Raw genomic sequence first — 12,191 nt, forward strand, 5'->3', positions numbered from 1 at the left:
AGGAGCCGCATCAAAAAAAATCGACAGCATTTCAACCTATTCATTTGTGTAGGAAAACTGCTCTTATGGTAACCACATAAGATGGTACTGTTAAGTTTAATATGCCGTCGTTGTACTGCAAGCGTTAACAGTTACCCGCAACCACAATTGCCCATCGATTATAACTTAATCGAGTTACAATTTATAGAAATAATCAGTCATTGATTTATACCTTACTTTAACACACGCGTTCGAACTTACACCTTATTAGGTGAGGGCTAGGGCAGGTTTTTACGTGAAGGTGTGTGTATGTATGGTAACAAATTGTATGAGAGTTATATCAAAGGCACGCATGCGCGGTTTGGTGCCTACCTTTGAATAAATCAACGAAAACGGCAGGCGGTGGTGGGTAATATCGGAACGTGTGTAGTTCAGGTGGAATAAAGAAATGCATAGAGCTGTATTGTGCCTATGTTTATATTTGTAGAGTACCTCTGAAGAAGAAGAAGAAAACCTTGGAGGAGGCCTTTGTCCAGCAGTGGACGTCATTTGGCTGAAACGACGACCTCTGAATATCTATTTTTTGTCTCTTTAAAATGTTGTATTTTACTAAAACACTGGCTATTTCGTTCAATGCGTTACCAAAGTGATTTAAAGTGATAACGCGAAACCATCAGTTTCCTTTAAAATGTATCAATGAAAAACATGTTTTTAATGACATGTTAATTTGATGAGTTAATTTTATTTGTATGTATAAGAGATTCATAATATTTATGATGTACTGAGAGTATTTATAAATCCTACTTACTACCTACTTATTTAATTAAAAGTTTTTGTGACAGACAAAATTTCACGCAGGCGAATCCACGGGCAAAAGCTAGGTGTAATAAAGTCACATAAAATAATTAAATTTAATACAAATGCTAGAATAAATAATTAAGTAGGTAATCAACTCCATAACACTTTGTTCTGTGACTAATTTACTAAACTAATGTAAGTCGGGCGCCTCAGAAAAACAAATAAGATCTACTACACTGAGCATAACTCAAACTTAATAATGATAATGTTAATGAAAATAGATCGCCTTTGTTTTGTACCAATTCTGTATGTCACATTAAATCATTACCGGATGACATAAGATGAAATAATGATTCGTACTTCAATATACGTGCGGTGTATTGAATATAATAACTTAAGATCATTACTAAAAGTTATCGACACCTTCAGGTTCAATTGTCGTATAAACCATTTTGGCCAAATCGAGTTATATTTATACCATTTTAATCAGAATTTTTTTCTCTATCGAGCTGTATATTCGAAATATTGAAATTCGCTAAAAAAATGTTTATACGCCCCAAAAAACTATAGCCAAAAATATAAATAAATACCTTATAAACAGTGTACAAACCGAACGCTTGTTTTTGGTATTTTTGCTAAGATGTATCAACCATACATTTTTTTAAGCCAGGGCGTAAAATACTTTCGTAATTGAAAATGGCTTTTACGCCTAAAGACATGGCGTTTTATGTCCAGATTCAACGTCGTAAGTCCACGTATTAAATATGGTAATTATCTGTTTCATATTCATATTCATTTATTTATTGCATCACATATGTATGTATGTACAGTAAGTAAGTTTTCCTTATTATAAAGTTAAAGAAAGTTGATTGTTTCTACTTTTAAAGATAATAACTCGATATATAAGGTTGCTTTCCAGGTCCAGTACATCCGTGAATAGGGATGATGACTGGGTCATGAAATCGAAATTCTATTTAGTCCGTCAGACAGAGAATTAGAAAATTTAGACCCCATATTTCCCATAATCGAAGAATTACAGTATTATATTGAGTTGAAATGTCGCGTGACGTCACTTTTGAGTAAAAATTCTACTCAAGCGTGACGTATCGCGCCATTTCAACTCGATGTAGCACTGTTATCATTAAATTATGAAAGAAAATAAAAAAATATGAGTCTCATATTTTCCAATTATCTGTTTGAAGGACAAATAATTGAAATTTTGTCATCTAGCCTATTGATCTTGACTAAATGTGATGAATTCAAGACTTTTAAACAAAGAAAACAAGCCATAGTGTGCTGATGAAGGCTATTTATACCCTTTTGAGATGCTCTGTAATAGTTTATTACTTTACCAGTACTCCAACTTTTAATTGTTGCCAGTAGTGGTTACTTTTAGCTGTAATTTAAATTTGGGTTTCTTGTAAAGATATAAATTCCTTAGAGAAATTATCAAAAAATTACAAATCCTTCGCCTGAGCATACTGGGGCTCTTCTCTTTATGCAAAATTTATCATAACCAAACGAAATCAATATGCGTCAGCAGAGAACCAGGAAAGCTGTCTTAATGTTTTGCTGTAAAGGTATTTTTTTGTTCAAAATTTATGGTGATTAGTTTTGTTTACAATTATTAGAAATATTATTTGTTTTGCCATAATTTTCCTGCAAAATTGTAAAAAAAAAATGTTATTTTTCGTATGCAAGCAAATTTATTATTTCTACCTCAACCAAATATAGTTTTTATACTGTTAAATATCTTTGTGCAAATTCTCTAAACAACAAAAGCCTAGAAATAGTAAACAATACATTATTTACATACATAGTTTTAATAATACATTTGAATAAATCACTTTATCAATGGGTATATAAACCAAAAAAAATACATCTAATGGTTTTTAAGCCATCAATTTCAGTCTCGTCTTTACAAAAAATTCAAATACGACGTAAAGAGTTATTTTTAGGTCAAATATAATGGGTCGTATAAACCACCGAGTGCCTTTTTCAACGACGTAACTCCAAGCTAACTTTAAAACTACTGAAGATGCCCATTTTTAAAATATTTAGACTATTTCATCGCAAAAATTGAAAAATGTTGTCTCTTGGACATTTTTTTATAACTTCTCAAATAAAAAAGTTACGATTTTTTTATTTAAAAAAAAACGTTTTTTGGCTCTCCTGAAAAGTAGGGTTTTGGTTTATACGACAATTGAACCTGAAGGTATCGTTATGTAAAAATATTTTCATAATTTAGAAATAATTGATTTAATATATTTGTGACTATTTTACATAATTAAATTAGTCTTAATTATTATTTATTTGTAGAAAGACTTGTACTTACTAAAGGTCCAAAAACGACATAAAAAACTGTCTGTATGTTGTGAACTACACTCAACATCAAATAAACCGCACCTTCCGCGACGTGAACTTTAAAGATTTTCTTCTGACACAATCATGGTGCCCCAACAATATTGGTGTTATTTGAAAGCCCAATAAATATCCTTAAAGAAAAACACATTTAATTTCTTAATAAATGATTAACATATACCATAAAATATATGACCTGAAAAAAGACCTCACTTTGGGCTCACCTCTGGGATCAATTAGACCAAATTTTATAGAAACCAAATAGTGATCACACGTGTCCTCTTTAACAGATGGATAGCGATTAATCCCAACTTAACAGTTTTATAGCCATAAAAGTTGGCTCAAGCGTAATTACCTATTTTTTGAAGAAGTGACTCTGGATCCTTCTAAATACACATTTTTGGGGTAAAAACCTTTCCTTTAATGAAATCAAGTTTAGAACTAGGCTTTCAAATGGAACCAATGTTGGTGGGAAGTGGGGATGCATACGTTTGAGAAGTGCTTGTTGCGGGAGGTGCGATTTATTTGATGCCGAGTGTAGTTATACAAACAAATAAAGATACATAGTTATATCATCAAATAGTTGTAACATTTGCATTAGTTGGATGAATTATTATATGTATAGTAATATTTAGTTAGACTTTTGGTATCTAGTAAAAAGGTAATTTAAATATTTCATTTAAATGCAGAACCTATAAATGATTAACAATTTTATAAATAAAGAAACTCAACATACAAGTGTAGCAATTACTTTTGAACTCTTTTGTTCCAATTTAAGGAACACGTCGATATTTATGTTGCAATACGAGAAACTACATTATCTACGACTCCAGTACATATCCAGTAATTCGTTCCAATGATTAAAACAGCGTGTAACAACTATCTCGAAATTTAATCTAAAGGTTAATGAGTGATAAGCATTATGTTTATTTCGATATTTTTATTTATATTCACGCATAAAGGTGCTCCTTCACTTGGAGTGTTTGCGTGTAATGTAGCGTTATAGAGTCGAGCATTACATTGGTGAACGAGCATTACAGTACGCAACTCGATATACAATGTGTACTTTTTTAAGACACTTGTAACAACGAATCTAAAATGTAACATTAACATTATTGTTATGTTCCTGAAGTTAGAGGTAAGAGGAACTCGCTCCTCTGTGGTTGAGGATTCCGGGTGAAGCTCGCTTCCACCTTCAGCCTGATCATCACTTTTCATCAGATGATATGCAGGCCAATAGCTCCTCGTTCTAAATAAAAATCGGCTTGCCAAGTTAGGGAGACAGTATTGTTTCGAATCCGAAATGTTACGTTACATGCGAATGCTTTAGGTGATGGAGCACCTTTAAATTCGCGTATATGTTGACACGAACATTCGTTTTAATTGCAATGTGTACAAGATACCCTTGTTCGTAGAGGAGAGCGTATAATTTTATTCATTGTACAGTAATTAAAATGAGGAGAAAGCGAAATGGTGTCTTTAATAAATGGTGCAATTTACTATCCTGGGGCACATTCATTAAAATAAAACGCGAAAGAAATAATAGGAACTTGCACTGAAGTTAAGACATTACACTGCAGTGCAAAGAACGGTGATCAAACGTTGTGTGGTCTTTAAGACGATATGAAAAATTTAACGTTCAGAAAATACCATGGGCATTATTTTAAAATTAACTAAAAGCCCTAAAGCGCTCTACAAAACGTTGTACCATAAAAAAACCGCCCATTAAAAACTAACCACTCCATACCACAAATGCCTCCCCAAATTTATGCCGCCCGAAAAAAAATCTAAGCACAATTCGTTAAAAAACTAAGCACAATAATGCAACAAGCTCAAGCCTTATCCGTTATGCTAACAAGTCTCCTCGCGTGACTTGGGACTCGTTAGACGTTAGGCCGGCCGCGGACGACCGACTAATCGCGCGACCCTGCGACTAGACGCATGACCGATTTCGGTGGCATGTGAATGGAGTTGATGACGTACGTTGCATGTCTTGGGACGTGATCTAGTGGGTTACGTGACCCGACCTGATATACCAGCACGTTTGACCAAACGCTAGTGTTAGTGACTTACGAAAATGATTTGTATGTTTTCCTTAGTAGATAAAATGACATAACTACTTTTGTTCTGTAACTGAGAACAAATTAATGTTCACGAACACATTATTTACGGAGTTACGGACTGGAAACCGTAGCATGCCTCTCTCTAGGTGAATCGATGATCTACTGTGATATGTAACTTGCTTCTGAATGTATTGTAACTTCCTACTTTTTTATACTTTTAAACCGGCAGACAGTGGTGACTGAGTTTGTTGGGGCGCTTCTTCTCAGTCAGCACTTGCCAAATGTTTGTCACGAAGCGCTGCTGGTAGGTAGGGCAAAAAAATAATGAGACATTTATAGGCTCCTTAAGAGCATTTGACGATTTGTAAGTACTAATTTAATTAGTCTAAACAAATAAAGATAATTTTGATTTGATTTGATTTGACTTAATATTGCGGGTAGACCCTGGATGCAGGCAGCGCAGGACCGATTGTTTTGGAAATCCGAGGGGAAGGCCTTTTTTCAGCAGTGGACGGCATTAAGTTGACATTTCGTCTGTGTTACTATAGCCAATAGCCATAGTGACAAAACGACTGTATTATAATGGAACATGGCAGTTTAAGATTTTAAACTTCTTTTATTTTCTTCTAAAAGTGTGTTTACGTCGCTATCGTCCTGAATACAACCCTAAATTTTAGTATGAATGGATAACCATATTTTGGGCAAGCTCACTCTGCCCTAGATCGCATCTGCACCCTTCAACCAAGATTCTTATCAAGAGCAAGCTCATTCATCACTTAAAAAGCTAATAATTCAATCAATACACGTATAAACTTTTATGAAAACCTGTTTTTAGTTACAAAATGCGTAACTAATTTCAAATGTTAACAAAATACGACCATGTGTTTTATCCTTATCTTTTACTTAGAGAGGTTCTTGTAAGATTTTGTGGCTTTTTGTAAATTCTAAGACTTCAATAGTCAGGTTTTTGATATTTGAAAACAATTAAATAAAAAATATACTAAACGAATTGAGAACTTCCTCCTTCTGTTGAAATCGATTAAAAAACTTGGTTTTTCGTATGATTTTAGTTCAAAATCATATCTATTTCATCACCCGTATGCAACCGCCTTTATTCTTCAACAGCTACCGTCAACTTATGTAATGTGTCATTCTAAATAGCTCTTATAAATGAGTGATCTAAAATAAAGTAGTATTGCGAAACTGTCTAGCGGCGCCAGACTGTTTTGTCTAGAATTACCTCTTCTGACTCATGAGAGCAGAAATGTTGGAGTTCAGAGAAAGACTGGAGCCTATAGGTACTATGAGATAAATATGACTTTAGCTCTATCTGTTATAACAATTGATTACCTAATGTATCCTATTTCAATACATTTAGGAAAGGAAGTCCTGAAGGTAGTAACAAACTTACTTATTGGAAATTCGGCAAGAGTTTTTGGTGTTCTTAAATATTAAAGTTGTATCATCTCGTTACGGACGGACAATGACAATCATTAAGTGAAACACAATGACAGGAGCTACTTCATAACAAAAATGTAGTCAGATGTTTATTTTATTTTATTTATTTATTTTAGGAATTACAAACAAATGTGTTACAGAAATTAACTTATCTACTAGACTTATGTATTATTTATGTGGTAACACATCCCACTACGTAATCCACATATTGATATATGAAACCATGTAATATAGAGCGAGGCAATTACAATTAAGGTAGGTACCTTATAAACGCGGTGTAGCTCAACACCAAGAAGTAATTAATATTATGTTCAGACTTTTAATTTTTAATTTTGTTCTGTTTTTTTTTTTCATTTAATTTATCTTAATTTTAATTTGGTCACTTTGCAGAGTGTCTAAAATATGCTTTTTAAATTTTGAGGGACTCTGGGAAAAATCGATACTATTAAAATTCTGGTTGTAAATGGACAACAGATATGTTTGTAATCTACGATACATTTGCCACGGGCTAAACTTGCGCTCTAGCTTATTTCTTGTGCCACCCCAATCTGTCTGACAAGAGTGAAGAGTGCTCCTGCAGTGGAGACTGACCTGTAGATTATGATGACAATGAAACGAAGATGGTATGGATGGTATTCTTATTGTATGCCTGAAGAATAAAAATTCTTGCATATTAAAATTTAATATCCCTTGTTCCAGCATCAAGCCCCCATCCAAAGACGGCGTCACCAAGAGCAACCCCAGCAAGCGGCATCGAGAGCGCCTTAACGCAGAACTGGACACCTTGGCTTCCCTACTACCCTTCGAGCAGAACATCCTCAGCAAGCTCGACAGGCTCTCCATACTGCGGCTATCCGTCAGCTACCTTAGGACGAAGAGCTATTTTCAAGGTAAGTGATATTCGATGCCTAATGCCCGTTTTCACCATCAATCCCTAATTTTTAAGTGACCCCTATGGTAACACTTAACAGGAATTTTGTTTTCATAGGAATTGATGGTGAAAACGGTCATAACATTGACAAAGTTAGGTCCATAGCTGATATAGTGATGAATTTTTATAGGTCTTCAGTTGTTTTCAGCGACTTTTTTTTTAATATTTGGTGATTTTCAGCCATGTTTTTGGTTGTCCCATATTTTTAACTGATTATTTTTTTTCTGTTTGAAAATAAATTAGTTTTTTTTTAATTAAGTAAACAAATATGCAAAGAAAAAATTTAAAGTAATTCCTTTACCATTAGGATCTCGCAAACTTTTATGAAATCTTTGAAAAATTGTATTTAATTGGCTAATAATTTATTAGAAAACTCGTATCTGTTATTTCTTTAGCGCAAATCGAGTTATGTTGATATTAACTATACAGTAATCAGTACATAAGAAACAATAAGCGGGATAAAAAACAAGTAGCGCGTTTATCCTATTTTTTATTTAGATTTACTATCACACTCAGACTTTGCTACCAGTTCAAACATTGTATTTACGGAAAATAATAGATAATGAAAAATATTCATTATTCTTTTCCTACCAATGCCCTATTACGGTCAACGATAACAAACTACTTCGCATACTATTAATAACTATTAATGACCATTAATAATTCATTTATCATCTCCCTGAACGTTAAAACCACAGTTTATTCCTCATTTATCCTCGAGCAAGTTTTTATTGTCTTGCTTATGAACGCGTTTGTTGAGCAAATCTAATTATCTTCCGCAAACAAAAGGAGGGCAATAAACATTATAAGGAATTAGCAACTGAACGCATTCTCTAAACAAATCGTCTCGGACTGGCGGGGTGTGGACCACAGCACACGATTGAACAGTCACATCATTTTTAACTTCAAACTACGCCTATTTTTCTTGTTGCTATCCGTGATAAGGTAGGTGCTTCTGCATATTATGTTTACAGTACAGTCGGTTTGAGATGTCATTGTTGAACTCTCTTGAAGTAAAGAGCATACATAAAAGTGCTGATGAGGAGAAAATTGGGCCTTTAGAGCCTTTAGTGTTATTTAATTTAGATAAAATAATCATCCTGTCATATTTCAAGAATTGATGATATTTGTATTTGTAGTATGTCTGGATACTAATGTGAAAAAAAATACAGTCATTATTCAAATAGTAATTTTTTACATTTAAGTTACAGCCATTGATAAACATATTGACGTCAATTTCTTGTCAATCAAGAACCGTAAAAACATTTTTTTTAATTTAATTTAGAAAGAAAATAGGTGAAACTCTATAAAAATATTGTCTAATTAATAATATCTATGTACAAAAATTCATTAAAAGCTTACTTCATTTATTTGCAAGTTTGATCTGTATCCTAAGATGATAACCGTTCTCTCTTAGCTGTGATAGTGGCCAAGGAATTCTTAGTTTACAACTTTAATCTCGCATCGAATACAAAACGATTAAAATCGGTCTAAGAATCGATGCGATGCATACCGATGTATTCGATTACTTACGAATGAGTCCAGGGACAAGTATTTAATGCTGTCAGCCAATTTTATTACGTAGTACAACGTGTATTAATAAATGCGTGCGCGCAGGCTCGATTCTGGCGAGTTGTAATCGATATGTTGGTTGATGTGAGTGTTCGGTTAGGGTTATCGAGTGATCGTATGATTGGCGAGAGAAGGACATAGTTATTCAAAGTTAATTTAGAATTTTCAATTAACCGCAAAGGTTGGTTGGGCCGGATAACTAATTTTATTCATGAGATACTCTATCAGTAATAATCGGTTTAAAGCGTGTAAATCGATATAAATTACAAAATAGTGAAAGAACGAGATGTAATATTTTTTTTATTAACAATGTATTTTTTCATAGCTTTTTAACTTTAGGCAAATTAATTAATTTGGTGTCCGGCTCGAGAATTAAGACAATGATTTTAAGGTTTTTTGTTTGTATAAGTGTTCTATTTAAGCTCACATGACATGATTTAGATTGGGCTCTCTTTGGGAGCTTTACCTACATCCAGCAGTAGAACATGGTAGAACATATTTTTTTTAAAGATTATTAGCAATTTGTATTATTAGCAGTGAACTTGATGACTTTTTAATTTAACTTAATAAGTGCTCATCTCCTTTACAGACCAGTGCCTCACTCTTGTCTTATAAAGAAAGAAAGACAGAAAATAATTTTATTTGGCAACAACATACATTACGTAATTAATTTAAAAAAATGAAACGTTAAAGTTGCCAAAAAGGTCACCTTGACAGTGTAACTGCCAAAAGACACTGATTTTCAATGGGTGCCTTTTATCAACAATCCAACACCCTTTACTATCACTTGTAAACCATTGAATCGGAAGCTGCAAAACAAATCTGCGCGCGCGCAACTTACGACGCCATAGCTGTAGTGACGTGAATTAGACCGGCGCGCGGTCACGAGTTGCAACCGAATGCTTAGATTGTATCGAGCTTTGTATGCAAACAAAAACGGCGTTAATAATACTATTACATGGAGTAGGAAGGTTGGTTTGGTAGAGTCTGAAGCAAGATAATATACAAGACTAGCTTTAGCCCGCGGCTTCACCCGCGTGTAATTTAGTTTGTCTCATATCGTCATAAATTGCCTTTATGTTATTTTGGGTTATAAACAATAATACTGTAAAGTTTCATCAAAATCCGTTCAGTAGTTTTTGCGTGAAAGAGTAACAAACATGTTAACATCCAAACATCCAGACATTCATACAAACTTTCGCATTTATAATATTAGTACGATTGTTGTAAAATTACACGTATTACAAGTACATAGATGTCAGTCTTCAGCTTGATATGCTGTCATTTATCTGTCAGAATTAGAAAGGGAAGAAATTAATGATTAAATAATTTATCGCATTTTCGTAGAGTGAAACGAGACCTGTGAATAAAAGAGAAAATAATTTTGATGAAAAAATTGAGAACTACATATTCTCAAAACTGCTAATTTCTAGAATAATGCCACCATAAAACAACACACATTGAATGGTAAACGATTAGTGAAATGATAGAAATTTTGTATTTGAAATAATGTAAGATTAGACTGGTGGACGCATGCCGCTACAAACCGATCAGTATGGAAATCATTGGAGGAGGCCTATATTCAACAGTGGACGTCCTATGGCTGAAATGATGATGATGTTGATGAGGACTAATAAATTTGAACTTTGTGTGCTTCATACCAAATCAATTTGAAGAAATTGAAAAAAATGGTACTTAGTTGATATGCCTGTCAACTGTACCAAAACTACAAAATGTCCGCTGCTGACCAGAAGCTCCTCCCAACACCTTGCATCACCATCATCAATAAATCAATATTCAGCGACAAACCGACAACTCTCAACCGACCGATAACTCACGGTTCTATGAAACTCAATAACTCACGGCTACCGGTACTGCGCATTTTAACCGCGCCGGTTCCGGAGCCCCGCGGCGCCGCCCGATTCGGCACCGATCCGGCGACCTGTAATCGATGCTTCAACAATCGATTTAATTAGAAATATCGACTTTTTTAATGTACTGGTAGGGAGAGAAGTGTTAAGTTGAAAAAGCTTTTTGGGAAATTATTTTCCAAAGATAAATGTATAGCTAAAACTTTTCTGAAGTAATGTAGGTACGTGATTTACAATATATATTTTTATTAATTGTTTCCTATGATATCGATTTGATTCCTTTGTAATTTTTAAATCATTTAAAAACATCTACAACTAGAACTAGTTACTTTCTTCACCCAAGATATTAATTTAAAATCAACTACTCAAAAAACCTCCCCCTTTTTTGAAGTCGGTTAAAAACAGTTGTAATTTGATTTTGGGATAACATACGAGTATTATCTGTTGCTGATGCTGAGAAAATAGTGGAACTCAATTAACTTTGAACCTTTTACTAGAGAAAATACAATCATCTCACAAAGTCTGGAATATAAACTAGCTAGGCTTTTAAATCTGTGATCAAATCAAGTAAAAGTTTACTGTATAAAACACTCATCCCAATATATTTTGTCACCGACAGTACCCGAACCTGCCGACTCCAGTCCCTGCACTATAAACCATCGCCCCCCACCGATTTTTATTCCTCTGCCTTCGCGGCATAAAATTATATGCTACATTAATAACTCATTTAGTGATATATGCACTTAGTAGCCGACGTATGCAAAATGCCTTCGATTTACGCGCCCAATTATATGTTGATTTGTTCTGCGAGTTGATTTAAGGTAAATTTGGTTACTGGGGCGGGAGATGATGTTGTATTTGCTTAAGTTTTACCCGCGATTTTGTCCGAGTTTTTGATAAAAAAATCTGTTTTTAATATTCTTCTTTCTGGACAGAGAGAAGAACACCTGTCCCAGACACAGCTGTTCCTTTTTGGTTAAAAAAAAACGTCTTTAAGTGTCAGGAACACAATTTTATCTTGCATTTTTATAAGTCGAAAGATGAATGTTTGTTACTCCGTCACATAATCTCAGATCTTCCAAACGGATTTTCTGGAAACTTTACAATGTATGTAACACTTTTTATCGCTTCAACGCAGACAAAGTCAGTGGTAAAAGC

The 12,191-nt window shown here is 33.9% G+C and overlaps 1 protein-coding gene across 1 annotated transcript in view; it reads left to right on the forward strand.

Moving 5' to 3' along the window:
• LOC135081439 (aryl hydrocarbon receptor) overlaps window positions 1–12,191 on the forward strand; it is a 173,216-nt gene that overhangs the window by 85,931 nt on the left and 75,094 nt on the right. Inside the window, exon 2 of the mRNA XM_063976123.1 lies at window positions 7,359–7,549. The gene's annotated coding sequence lies outside the window, so the exon portion shown is untranslated. The remainder of the gene's footprint in view (window positions 1–7,358; window positions 7,550–12,191) is intronic.

The sequence above is a fragment of the Ostrinia nubilalis genome, chromosome 20, assembly GCF_963855985.1.
Source record: "Ostrinia nubilalis chromosome 20, ilOstNubi1.1, whole genome shotgun sequence".
Taxonomy (NCBI): Eukaryota; Metazoa; Arthropoda; class Insecta; order Lepidoptera; family Crambidae; genus Ostrinia; species Ostrinia nubilalis.